Source organism: Cynocephalus volans, chromosome 13, assembly GCF_027409185.1.
Source record: "Cynocephalus volans isolate mCynVol1 chromosome 13, mCynVol1.pri, whole genome shotgun sequence".
In the NCBI taxonomy this organism is placed as follows: Eukaryota; Metazoa; Chordata; class Mammalia; order Dermoptera; family Cynocephalidae; genus Cynocephalus; species Cynocephalus volans.
This window is the reverse complement of record NC_084472.1, coordinates 11,100,224-11,114,854: the sequence shown is the minus strand read 5'-3', so window position 1 is coordinate 11,114,854 and position 14,631 is coordinate 11,100,224.

Sequence of the window (14,631 nt, the reverse complement as noted above, 5' to 3'; positions counted from 1 at the left end):
TTCAATTGGTAAGTTGATTCCTGAAGTTATCCAGCCAATACATAGAATGGAATAGTCTGATACAAGTCTGTTTCCATCTTCAGTGTTGAGAATTCAGTTTCTGCAAAGAGTCTGTGCAGGGTCAGGCAATGAGGAGATCAGGACTTGGCTTAGGTTGGGGCAACAAGAGGGCAGGAGCAACCAATATGGAGAGGCCAAACAAGCCTGGTACCAAACACTGGGCTCCATCTAAATGTCATTAGTTTGGCTTTAGGCAGGCTTCTAAAAATATTTTGATTTAAATACTATCTATAAGCTGTTGACAAAGCTCATTAACATCTCCAAGGATGTTTTCCTGCTTCCACCCTTTTCTCCCTACAGGATTGGTTTCACAAAGCCGCTGGGAATTCTTTTTAAGAAACATGGAAGATCACATTATTACTCACAGCCCTCCAATGGCTTCTGATCTTTTGAAGGTGAAAACCAAAGTCTGCAGACCACCTGCAAAGCTCTCTGGGATTTGGCAGCTGCCGTCTGTCTGACCTCATTTCCTGCCCTCTTGGCCTTGCTCACACTCACTGGCTGCTTTCCAGTTCTTATGCTCCTAGCGTGTTCCTGCGTCAGGGGCTTTGTGCTTTTCCTCCCACTCCTAGAATGTTCTTTCTTCACTTGGCCACATAACCCACTCTTTCATTTTATCCAGGTCTCTGCTCAAGTGTTGCCTTATCAGAGAAGCCTTCCCTAACTGTCTCGGAACAGCACTTCTCCCAACCCTAACACTCTCTGTCCCTCACTCTTGATTAATTTTTTTCAAAGCAACGAGTACTGACTAGTTGATCAAAACGCCTGCCCGGGTCTCACAGCTATTAAGTGCCAGGACCAGAATTCACACTTGTGTCTGACTCCAAATCTGATGCTTGTAACCACTATGCTCTGCGGTAAAAAGCTGCACCTGTTTGTAATTCTCTTAAATTCTAGGAAACAATAAAAATTCTTTTAGTCATAACTTTTCCTATTTCTTTTAGGACATAACATTGTTGAAGTCAGAGACTGTGTCTTGCTTATTCATTCAGTAAATAATTATGGAGTGCCTACTGTTTTAATAATTGGCATAGAGCAATCAAGAAACCAGCCAAAGTTTCTGCGCAAATGGATTCTGTACCCTAGGTTTCTTTATATTTACATGCGATTTCTAGCAGTTTCCATACTGCTAGCCCACAGAACATATATATATAAGATATATGTTGAATGAATGGTAAATGAATGAGTTTTTAAAAAGTACCCAGATAGAGTTAGTAAGTCAAAAGATCTGCTCTTCTATGCTAATAAAAAGAGAAAATGAACTTTATTTACATAAAGATTAATCTAGGAAATAGCATGAAAAGTCTGAGATGAAATTAACAAGTTCTGTCTTCTATTTGACTTTTTCCTTCTAAATTGAGCATCTACCCCTCACTGGCATAGGCTATGAATAGGTATTCTATTTGCCTTTTTATGAATGACCAATCCTTACACCAGAGGAGTCTTATGACTATAGATAAAGATTAACTTCCAAATTACATCAGCAATTCAAGCGTCTTATGATGTACTAAAAAATAGATTAAAGTAATTATCATCAATGTGCCACTTTAAGCTGTAAGAAAAATGGCTACACTGTCATTTTGATAAATAATGCTGGTATGAGAGAATGTGCATGTTTTAATTTTATCCTTAGGAGTTGAAAACCCACATCCATTTACAAGCAGAGTGGGATGATACAGTAGGCTTGTTGTTTGCCAAGGGGAAAAATCATTATCATATCTTTTAATAAAAATGCTGACGACCACTGCTCAGTATTCCTTCTTTGTAAGTAACAGACCCGTGGCTTTAACAGAGGGTTATAATTGATTATCAGCACTTAATAGTCTTATTAGACAGAAATCTGTATGGAAAATGCACCAAGATGTAGGTTTAAGACATGAGGGAGACAATGTCCTTCTGCAATAAATAGTCCTTGTACCAGGAAATACCCTAAGCATATTTCTTGAGGGTCTTAATGCATTCTTGATCAAGAGTAAAATAGCTTCTGTTTCAAATTGTGTGTCAGTTTTAATTTGATGAGAGCTTTTGCCTGAAAATAACTTTGAGACATTATCTAGCCTGCTCCCTTATTTCTAAAAAGACCATGCATACCATGTTTAATTCTGTTTTTAAAAGCCTCCAAGAAAAAGAGATTTCACAACTTCTTGGACTATAAATTACTGGACTGGGTAATATAAGATAACCCCATCTTGTACTTATTTCCGGATAGTCAAGAAGGACGGTCCTGACCCCTTGGCAGGCTCTCCTGTCTCCAGGACTGGGAGGTGGCACTGCCATTACCCAGGCCATTTCCTGTTCTTTGCATCTTTTCCTGACATAACACTGCTCTTGGCATTTTGGATGTGCATTAATAGTTCTTAAAAAATAAATAGACTTACTTTATAGCTTTCTTTCTTGGAGTCAGTTGGCATTGAATAATGTTGTAGGTTGGATTCCCTAGGAAACAGCCTCTGAGACTCTGAGATTTGCATGCAGGAAGTTTGGTGGGTAGTTTGTTCCTCGGAGTTAATCCCTGTGAGGCATTAGGAAAGCACGATTGCGTGGAAGGGGAAGGTGAATGGTGATGGGCGATGGTTGCAAACGGCGTCTTAAGTGAGTCTATAGACTTCTTTGGAGCTGGAGTGGACCTGCACTGTTGTCCTGAGTGCAGACAAGGGGACCTACTCATATACCGATTTTTGAGCAGTAACTGGTCCTGGAAAGGGAGGAAATTTTGAGAAAGGCAGGTTCCTTTTACAGAGCTCAATTTCTGGACAGGTCACAACTGTGAACCATCAGCTGCCATCATTTTTTGAAGCCAAGAGAACAATTGTGTAGGTCCTAAAGGGAGATCTGGTGGCACACTACAGCATGCACTGTACATAAACCCTGTCCACAGAACCCACTAATGATAAACATTTGTTGGATGAGTTAACTGTTACAGCTTTTAAAAGTAAGTGCTTTCAACATGATGGGGAACAAGAAATGATTAAATACTAAAAAAAAAAAAAAGTGTTTGGAAAGGAAGGGTGGGGATGAAAAAGCAGCTTTATAGCAATACAGAGGAAGAGTTTGAATTTTGTTACATCTATACATATGACAGCAGAGGAAGAAACAAAATTGTTGCAGCAAGCGGCAAATAAGAGAAACCTTTCTCCTACTCTAGACTGACCATGCCACTGTCTGTTCATGGGATATGATGATTTGATTTTTGTCTTTCCATTCCCTTCTTGCGCCATGACTCTCTTTCTGCCATTCACTCTTCTATGTGCAACATGCATCTCAGCGTCTCCACTTTTGGTCCTGTAGCTTCTTTTGCCTACTATGTCTTCCCCATCCCTACAACCTGTCCAGCATTTATTCATCACTAAATGAATATTTATATCAAGGGTCCACCCTTCCTGAACCTTTTCCTTTTTACTCTGTTTCTGGTGCTGGGTGGAATTTAAAGCCTCCTCCTTTATGGGTCTTCCTAATTGATTATTCTGCAATCAGTTTTTTGCTTAATGTTTGACTCTCCTGCTCAGACTATAAACACTTTGGTAGCAAGAAGTCCTATATCTCTTTGAATAACTAACAGCTGATATTGTGTCTGGCAAGTGATAGTCACTTTCATTTGAAAGTAGTCATTTTCAAAAGTTGTTAGCAAGACTTTTCTAGCTGGGGCAGAGGACTCATGTGGATAGAGGGTAAAGTAGAAGGGTATCAGATGGAAAAGGACCTTGAACACCTGCATAAGAAGTTCATACTTAGGTATTCTAGTTAATCATTTTCTAATATGGTCATGTTTCCAAAGTCTCATTTAAAGACTAATAAGGTAACCACTAGGGTGTATGGAAGGGCCAAGTGATCTGAGATATCAGACAGGCCAGTTAGGTAGTCATTGCAATTACCTGGCATAAGGTGGAAGAGAACTCATCGTGAACAAGCAGTGTAACAGATGTTCTAACAGATGGGTAGTGTAGGGTACACTGATTACCTTGAAAGGGCAAACCCCGGGCAGGTCAGAAATGGGCGTGGCAGGACACAGCAGTCACTGCCTGCAGTCAGGGAATGCATGTGAGACACGACAGACGATCCCACCCCTCACCACCTGGGAGGTCTGCTTTCAAGTGGGGGGAACAAAAATTCAGAGAACTTGGCATCAGGTAATAGGTAGAGTTCAGCAATCCAGCCAGCAGGAGCACGATCTGGCAGGAGTAATGAGGAGCCAACTATAGTACCAGGACTTAGGAGAGTCCTTCGGACTTAATCCAGCCCTTGAGAATACCAGAGAGAACAAGATAGGGGTCTGTTACTCTAGAACTCTAATACCAGGCAAAGCACCAAGCCAGAGTCAGTTACTGAAAGTGTTGTACAAGGTGTGATGTGGCCACAGTAACAGGGAGCATTAGAAATATAGTCTTTGTTCTCAGCCATTGCAAAGGAGGAGACACAATCAGTAACCTCTAGTAACGGGGGTTTTCTTTTAAGGATACAGAGAGAGTAAAGAACATGGGAATAAATATGCAGCCCCCAAGAGCTTAGAACAGAGCCATAGCTTTACTCATCTGACAGCAGCGCTGGGTACCCTGTAAGGACTCTGATAGTTGTTGCCTCTGGAAGAGTGATCATTAACCAAAGGAACTGGGCTCTTGTTTGCCCCTGTTTCTTTTCCTCCTGCTGTTACTGAAGATCACCACTGTTACTTCCTGCCTTGGGTTTGCTTGTGGTTTCTGCTGACTGCTTTCTGTCTGCATGTCTCTCAGCTTCTGTCTCCCATTTGATAGTTAGCTCCTTCTAAATGTCTCATATTCAAATTTCTCAAGAGGGAAATTTGCTCCAGTTGGCAGGGTTAGTCAGTATTACAGCAATTTTGCAGGGCTGTCTCATAAATTCATGTAACGGGCTACTGACAAGACTATAACCTATTACCCTTAGGTCAGATGCCATCACTGGCTGTGCCAGCTGTGGTCTTGGTGACTGGATTACTTGGTCAGCTCCCTCTTGCCAAGGGCAGTGAAAGGAGCAGGACTTGAGTCACAATGGACTCCTTTACTCCAGTAAACAGGAGTAAAAAGTCAAGAAAGTAGCAGCCGGAAGACTAATGAGATGTATTGACCTAGGGTTCCAAAAATCCAAACCACCAGGTAGGTAGTTTCAAAGTGATACATACGAGAAACAGTATAAAGACTTGTCAGGAATTGGTTGTTAAGTGATTCTACTGTGTTTTCTCATGTCTTCCCTTGTTCCAGAAAAATCTCTTAACAAAACCTTTTAGAAAGGTTTTATGCACTCTAGAAATGAGAACTACAAGGAATGCTCTGAGAATTGAGGCCTATATGCTGTCTCTTATTTTCTGTACTCTATGAGGGCCACAGCCAACAAAAGTTGATAACGAAATGAAGGTTCTTGGGTAGATTGAGATGGTGCCAAATTTGGAAAGAAAAAACAGAAAGCATCCATGATCAGTAAATAATATTCCAAACAGCTTGTATTTAATACAAAGCCAAAAATTAATGCAATCTTTGTCCACATAAAATAAACCAAGAGGATTTTGAAGTGCAAACATGCCATTTTAGAGTGAGCCCAGATAGAACAGCTCTGTATCTACTTACTAGTATCTCATAAATCCTGTTGGGAGAGGAGTCTACACTTGTATTTAAGCACATAGAATTTAGTAAATCTAAAAAGGGCCAAACAAATGAGAATTTTAGGCAAGAACTTTAAATAGAAATGGCAAGGCCTTTTTCATCATCCCTAAATAATAATATACCTTACTTCTCTTCATCATTTTGGAAATTTGCAAAACTCATTACATTGTTTATCGTATATGATTTTTACCAAAACCTTTTGCATAAGGAAACTGAGGTCCAGTGAAGCAACTTGCTGAAGGTCATATGGCTAGTAAGTGGCTAAGTAAGAATTTGAACCCAGAATTTTAAAAATGTGATTTAGTTTTTTTTTTTTCTTCCCCATAAGTCCTTTTTTGTTCTCAGGAAGAGCTATATAAAAGGATAAATAAATGATAAAGTGTTAGCAGCACACTAAATAGTTTCTACTTTATTAACGTGTATCAAATTCAGGGATTCTTTGTTAAGTGAGATTGCATTTTCTTTAACTCCTTATGTTACACATCAACTACCTGGCTTCTTGGGATTCTTCCTCAGAGTACCAGGAATTCCAGCAATATCATCCAGATGCCAGCCTCAGATTACACTCATATAACTACAGTAGTACTTCCTTAGAATGTGGTTTGTAATTTACAAAGACTTTCATACATACACCATTTAAACACAAGCAAGTCCCTTCTCTATTCACACTCTCCTCCTAAATGGCAACTCTACTTATGAAAGTTTAAACAAATAAATAGGATAATATTATGTATACACTTTCTTTTAATACATTTTAAGGCTTTTTATGATTCTATAAATATATTTCTTTCAGATTTAACCTCAATACTTCAAAGTTTTCATCTAAAAATACACACTCAGACTATATTGAGCTTTCAAAAGTGTAAAGGAGAATCACTTTGAGTGTTAGAATGACCCACTGTTCAATATGTGGTCACTGAGTGACTCCTCTATGCCAGGCACTGAGCATATATAATAAACATAAACAGGATGGATGAGGCTCTGTCTTCATGGAACTTACATTCTTCCAGGGAAGTTAGACAACAAACAAATTAGCAAATAAATAAAAAAAAAGTTTCAGTACTATTGTTATGAATGGACTCAGCAAGGAAGCAGTCAGCACTCAGAGGGTTGGAGAGTCAGACATGTGGTAACAACTCATGAAGAGTTTTTATATTTATAGAGGCAAAATCCTTGCCCCAAGGCTGGTCAGCACAGACAGCAGAGCTATGGGCACTAATCGAAGCTCTCAGACTCTCAAAAGGGAAACAAGTCAACATTTACACTGACTCGAAATATGCCTTTGCAACTTTTCATGTCCTTGGGGTCCTATACAAAGAAATGGGCCTGCTGACAGCAGGAGGAAGGACAATCGAAAATAAGGAAGAAATTCTCCAGCTCCTCGAAGCAGTATGGGAGCCCACCCAAGTAGCTATTATACATTGCAGAGGACATCAAAAAGGCACTGACAGGATCAGTAAAGGAAACTAGCTGGCTGACCAGACAGCCAAGAAAGTGGCTGCCCAAACAGAGCCTGCTACAGACTGGAATGAGACTGCCAAGATCATGCTGGTGTTAGAGATGGCACAACAACTGAAATACACAAAGGAAGAGACACAATTGGCAGAAAAAGAAGGTGGAATTAAAACCCCTGAAGGATGGTGGAAGCTCCCAAACCACAAACTAATGATTCCTCAACGACTGGCCCACCGACTAGTCCTGGAGTATCATGAACTGACTCATTGGGGAAAATTGGCCCTGGAGACCACACTGAGTGGCTACTATTTCATTCCAAGATTGGCTTCCCTTTGTGCCCAGATCAGTTCCTGATGCCCAACCTATATTCCAAACAATGCCAAGCAAGGGACAGTAGGGACATCACCCTTTGAGGACCTGGTAATAGACTTCATTGAAGTAAAGTCCTGCAGGGGCTACAAGTGTTTGCTAGTAATGATATGTTCATTCACTGGATGGATGGAGGCACTGCCCCTGCATTCTGGACAAAGCTGGGAGATCATGAAGGCCCTTTTAAGGGAAGTTGTCCCAAGATATGGACTCCCTCTGACTATACGGTCGAACAATGGGCCAACATTTGTAGCAATAGTTATACAAGGACTGGCCAAAATGCTGGAAATATGATGGAGGCTCCACACAGCATACTGGCCACAGAGCTCAGGGAAAGTAGAGTGCATGAAATGGACACTAAAGACCACTTTAGCCAAACTTTGCCAGGAGATGGGGCTACCCTGGATAGATATACCTCCCTTAGCTTTGTTACAGGTCCAGTGTCTGACAGAGCCAACAGGATATTCCCCTTTTCAAATCATGTATGGGAGACCACCCCACTTATAGCTAGACTGTAGGGGGATCTTCACCAGTTGGGAGAGATGGAAATATCACAGTACTTGCAGTCACTGACCAGGACCTTCTGACAGATAACCAGGACAGTTTTAGAATGAGTTCCCATTCCTTTAGGAAATTGGGCATACCAGTTCCAACCCAGTGACACAGTATGGGTAAAAGCCTGGGAAAAGACTCCCTTAAAGCTGATCTGGATGGGGCCACACATGATTGTACTAACTACCCCTACTGCAGTTAAGGTTGCAGGTTTAATTTCCTGGATCCATCGTATGTGGGTAAAACAGGCGGCTTCCCCTGAAGACACCACCTCATGGTCCATGAAGGCTGACCCCTCTGACTTGCTCAAGGTCCAGTTCCAGAGATGCCCCACAAATCGTCACCACCCTGCTCTGGTCACACCAGAAGCTGACGAGCCTCTGCACGGCTGAAGCCTGAGGATTTTGCCGCCGTAGGACATAACAAGTGTACTGATTTATTTTTATGAAATGATAAGCACATTATCACCCCTTGCCTTTAGTTTTTGTTATATTGCTTGCCTTCTATTTGCCATAGGACTGACAGCCATTGCCCCTAAAGATTGGAATAGAATAGAAAAGCTATTACCAACATTCCTTTATCTCCTGTCAAGAGGGTGTTTCTTAGGCATCTCATGGTGGCAATGTGCCTTTTAAATTAACCCTTTCTTTGCTCTGTCTGCCTGTCAAGACTGTTAGATATCATTTTAGGATTAATGATATTTTTCCCTGCCTTGCTTATCATTGTGTAAATCATATTATCATCCTTGTTGGTATGCCCAGGAACCCCAAAACAGGCTCTATGTCCCTGCTTGCATGAAACATGGATATTAAGTTACTATTGTTCTTGACCCTGACTACCTGGAAATCTGAGGACAGTCTCCCCAGATGCCATTAATGGTCCTGTTCATTTTAGGTATCTGCCTGATTGTACCCTGCCTACTTCCTTTGTTGATGTGTAGCATTCATGCCACCATAGAAACTTCAGTTGAGAAAAAAAAAAAAAAAACAGCCAGTAGTCTTCTAGCCCTAACAGACTATGCCTCCCTCAAACCACTCTTAGACCCCAAAAGGGATGTTGAATAAGATGATGCTTACCCCAATGTTTAGCGAGAGCATCAAAGGGGGGAAATGTTGGAAAAATACAAAATTAATTCTTTCAATAGCTTGTTTTGCCTTTAGAACAGAACCTGCTTATTGTATCAGCTTTACTGATAATCAGTTGCTCTACTCCCACTTCTGTAAACGTGCTTGCATATCACAATGACTACTGTACTGGCTACATGAATGCTGAGAAAGCAAAACTTAAAAGAACCTGGAAGAGTCTGCCTATATAAACCCTGTAGGACCTAGATTTGAGGCTCAGATTTTTTTTTTTTGACCAGTAAGGGGATCGTAACCCTCGGCATGGTGTGGTCTGCACCACGCTCAGCCAGTGAGTGCACCAGCGATCACTATGAAGGATCCTAACCCACAGCCTCGGCACTCCCAGTGCCGCACTCTCCCGAGTGAGCCATGGGTCTGGCCTGAGGCTCAGATTTTGAAGTGCTAGCTCATCTGGGTCCACCAGTGTAATAAAATACCTGACTCTCCAACCCTCTGAGTGCTGACCACTTCCTTACTGAGTCCATTCCATAACACAGTGAATAAAATAAACAGATTTCTATAATAGAAAATGAGGAGTTTAGCAACAGGTTGTCAGAGAATTTCTCTTTAAGTATGTATTGGTTGAGCTGAGGTCTGAAAGAAGATCAGGGGAAAGATATTCCAGACAGAGAATAACCAGTATATATATAAAAAACTAAAAAGTTGGGCCGGCCCCATGGCTCACTTGGGAGAGTGTGGCGCTGATAGCACTGAGGCCATGGGTTCGGATCCTATAGGGATGGCCAGTGTGCTCACTGGCTGAGCATGGTGCCGACCACACCGTGCCAAGGGTTGTGATCCCCTTACCAGTCAAAAAAAAAAAATAAATAAATAAAAAAGTAACTGCCTTGTCGAATTTCTCCATCAGAAAGAACGAACGTGTGGGGCCGAGCCCGTGGCGCACTCGGGAGAGTGCGGCGCTGGGAGCGCGGTGACACTCCCGCCGTGGGTTCAGATCCTATATGGGAATGGCTGGTACACTCACTGGCTGAGTGCCAGTCACGAAAAAGACAAAAAAAAAAAAAAAAAGAAAGAAAGAACAAGCGTGTAGTGTCACTCTACACAAAGCAATAGTCATATGAAGGGAGTGGAGAGACAGTGAATCACCCCTCCCCATGAAAATGGAATTAAAAATTATTCTGGTGTTTGTTAAAAGTATTTTTCCTGTGTTAATATCTGAATTTCTATAATTTCCATTGAGATTTTAAATGAGATTTTACTCAGGTATTAAAGGTGGTTTGAGAACAATGCAGCAGCCAGAACACGCTAATCCCCCCAAAAGATACTTTTTCTTTCAGATGTCCATAATCATCCAGATTCTGGAATTGCTCACAATGCATAAACCAGTGCAAGGACTCCCCTGTGCATCAGTTTATTCTCAACAGATAAAGCAAAGATTTGTAACTATGGAAACCCAAGCACAAAAACAATGAGTGTGCTTTTTGCAAAAGTAACTCGGGCATTAATCATATTGTCTTCAGGTGACTTACACAGTGTAAATGGCCAGGACAGTGATGGGTTTTTATGGTCTCTGATGAAAGATTAATTGAACAGCATGGCTGTGCAGTTTTGTTAATGACCAGGTAGATTCAGATGTATTTAATACATGTCAGCTCTTAATAATCTCTGTCAATAGAGAAATGGAATGGCATGGATAAATGAAATAAAAGAAAACTACATTTTCACTAATGGTTCAAATTCCCTTACCTCTTGCTAGCTCTTCCCTTTCTCAAAACAAAGAACATGAACAAAACCCCAAAACCTTTTGCCTTCTCCACAAACCAGTTCTAAATTGGGTGATTCAAGTTTTCTCTTCAAGTTATTCCCAAGTGTTTTTAGTGAAGGCTTAAGCAGGCAATGAAGCAGTCTGTCATTTAGAAAGAAAAGAAACCAAAGACAAGGAAGGGGGCCAGAGAGAGGGTATTACAGTCTCCTGGGGGCTGTGGTGGGCAGCTTCTGCACGGCTCTCAGGGATCCCTGCCTCCTGGGACTCACACCTCTGTGCAATCCCTCTCCTAAGTGCAATCTGGATCTAGTGATTTGCTTGTAAAAAAAAGAATGTGGGAAACGTGATGGGATGTCACTTTCATGATTGGGTTTCAAAAGATGATGACTTCTGTCTGCTAGCATTCTCGCTCTCTCACTGGACTCTCTATCTCTCACTTGGTCCCTCTGATGAAGCTGGTTGCCATGTTGTGAGATGCTTTCTGGAGAGGCTTATGTGGCAAGAAGCCAAGGGAGGCCGCCTACCAATAGCTCCTGAGCTACGGAGACCTCAGTCCAACAATGCTTGAGGAACTGAATCTTGTCAACAACCATGCAAGTGACCTTGGAATCAGATCTTCCCCAGCCAAGCCTTTGGATGAGACTGCAGCCCTGGCTGAAGCTTTGTGAAGAGCTCTGAAGCAGGGAACCCAGATCAGTTGTACCCAGATTTATAACCCACATAAATTATAGTAGAATAAATTAATGTTGTTTTAAGTAGCTAAGTTTAGGAGTAATGTGTTACAAAGTAACATGCAAATAATACAGAAGCTTTCAAAATTACTGTCATAAACATGCTCCCTGCTCATCTTTTATCCCAGTGACTTGTCACAGCACCGTGGATTTTGAAACATCACCTCTCCCATTCCTATCTTCTATCCACTTGAAAGCCAGTGGCTCATCTTTACACTCAAAAATAAGTACTTAAATAGTTGAGAATGTATGGTACTAGCAGGCCTTCATATTTGTAAATTGTTTTTTGGTTTTAAGTGTGCAAGGTATGTGGCACGCCTACTTACCCTCTGTGAATTGTTCCAGGTATGTGGCATACTGCTGTACTCTCTGACAAATAGAAGAATAGTAGTTTCATAATGGTAGAACTAGGATTGGTGGTGGACACACCAGTAGGAAGTGGAGAAATTGGGGGAAATGACTGGCAAAATGATAAAAAATGGAGATTTTGTGGTTAGACAACTCAGAGTTTCAGCATAAGATATGCTGTATATATGTAAGCTCTATGATTTAGGACAAAATTATTCAAGGCTCTCAATTTTCCTCATTTTTGCAAATGAGGAAGTGATCAAGTGATGTGAATGAGAGAGCCCAGCACTTGGGGTGCTCACTGGAAGTGGTGCATTCTGCCCTTTCTTTCTTGCAGTGATGCAGGCAAACACTGAATTAGTGTTCTTTCCTTTTCTCATCTCATTCTACACCCTGTTTTTATGTGGAACCTGAAGCTCTTTGCTGGTTTTCTCACATCTCAAGTTGATATGATCTAGTAGTCAATGCATTAATTGGTAAGCCAATTTAAATTCCAATGGATGGAAAATGTAAACCATATTTAATTTTAGAAAGACAACTGCTTTCTCTTTCTTATCATACATGATTTATAGAATCTCTATTAAGTGTGGAACACTAAAGCTATACATTCGGAATAAAGCTATGATTAAGGTCAAGCAAAATTAAATGTATTCAGTTGGGAACAGGGTTTAGTTTGGATAAAGGAGCTTTGGCCCAGTTACGTCTCCGTAATTGCAAGCACCACATCTTAGGGGTAGATTTGAAAATTGAGCTGTTCTGAGTAACACATCGCCCTACCCATCCTCCAGCAATGCTCATTGTATGAGTGGATAGGGATGTATTTTTGAGCTTTTGTTGAGTCTCTCATTTGTGTCAATGAGCAAATCCTCTCAGAGAATGGGACAAACTGAACAGTTACAGTACAACCAGGGTTCTCAGTGTCAATCCTTTCTAGTTAATGTGGATAATTTCTTTGCTGCAAAGATCTGGAGCTTTCTAAAGATCTTTGCATATTAAGAACACCTACTCCAGAACCACTGGATCATTAGCCTTGCTTGAGGGACTCCTTTGTCCTAGGACTTGATTCAGGACACCCCAGAACTAGTTCTTTTGGGTCAGTATTCTGGTAGCAGCCCTTCCCTTTAGTGTCTAGTTTTGCTGTACATTTGTTGAGGAGCTTGTGTTCAGACTCCAAGATCTCCTTCACTGGGACAATCTCACTCCTTCCCTGAACGCAGGCCATCCCTGCCTACTCCCAGTCCCAGGCTTGGTTTGCTCTTACCTGCCAGAGAAGAGCTGGTTGAAAATGAAAATAAAAGCTTTCCATTAATGAGCTGGCCAATCCAACCATTTCAGCAGGGAAAAAAGTATTGGCTGCATGTCATTAGACCAAATGGTTGTCTATTTACCTTTTAATAAGATGGTATATATTTTTAACCCCCTCTTCCGGCCTGTGAACTTCTTTAGATCACATCTTATTTATGTTTATATTTTCCAGTGTGACCACCATAGTGTTTGAATTGTGTAATGTTTAATACTCTCTTTCTTGAAAGACAGTGAGAAGGAAAAGAAATTGGCATTTTTTAAGGCACTGTATATTGATATTTCCATATATGCTATCTATTCATTACTAACAAAGATCCTTTTCTCCCATTCTGTGGAGAAAGAAACTTAATTCATTCAAGGCCAGGTAGCTAGTATGTAGCACAGCAGATATCAGAGCCCAAGGCTGTCTGATACAAAGCCTGTATAACTTCTTTATAACTCAGCATTGTGGTTTCACTGCTGAAATCTTGCAAGATTTTTCTCCTGCAATTTTTATCTTTGAATCCTGTATGGACCTTTCTAATTATGGAACAAAGGCAGTCTGAAAAAAACTGCTGAAAGATTAAAGAGTAGATTTGTAACATTGAATTGGTAGAAATAGCAAATGGGTTGTATTTTAAATCACTCATTTTGCATACTCTCAGTTATGATCTCTTGCTCACTTTGATAAAGAATTCTTTGTCAGATTTTGGAAATAGTGCTGACCGTATATTAGTGTTAATAGGATAAAAGATAGAATGATGAATCCAAGGAAAAAAGTCATTTTCTCTATTACAAGTGTTAGGTTTTTAGTTTTTTTGTTTTTCTCTTAAATTTTTATGAGGAATGCTGCTTAAATATAAATGAAGCATACTATAAAATGTTAAAAACATTGCTAAATAGTTAAAATTGGCATCGCTGGATGAAAATGAATTTTAAATGGAAATGTAAAATAGAAAGCAAAAAAATCTTTAAATGTCTTATAGATTATGAATGCACTCGAGGGTACAGAAAACTTACTAGTGCATTAACCAGTAGTTGAAAATATTAACTAAAATATGAAGAGAAAAATATAAAATTCATGAAGGCTTTGCTAGATGGTCACAGCATGCACAACTGGTGGAAAACAAATCATAAATTTAAAATGTCTGAAAAGTAAGCAAAAAAGTATTAGAAGATTCACAAAACACAGCCAAGTCTTTTGAAAAAATTATAAACAGGTGAAAAAGTGCTTAAAACTGTAAACAAAATTCAGAGACCACTCTGTGGTGTGCAGAATTGATCAGATATGAAAAAATCACTGAGAAAATTAGCAATTTTAAATTCATTGGTTTGAACACCTGGGATGGAGAGTTTTATTCTTTTCATGA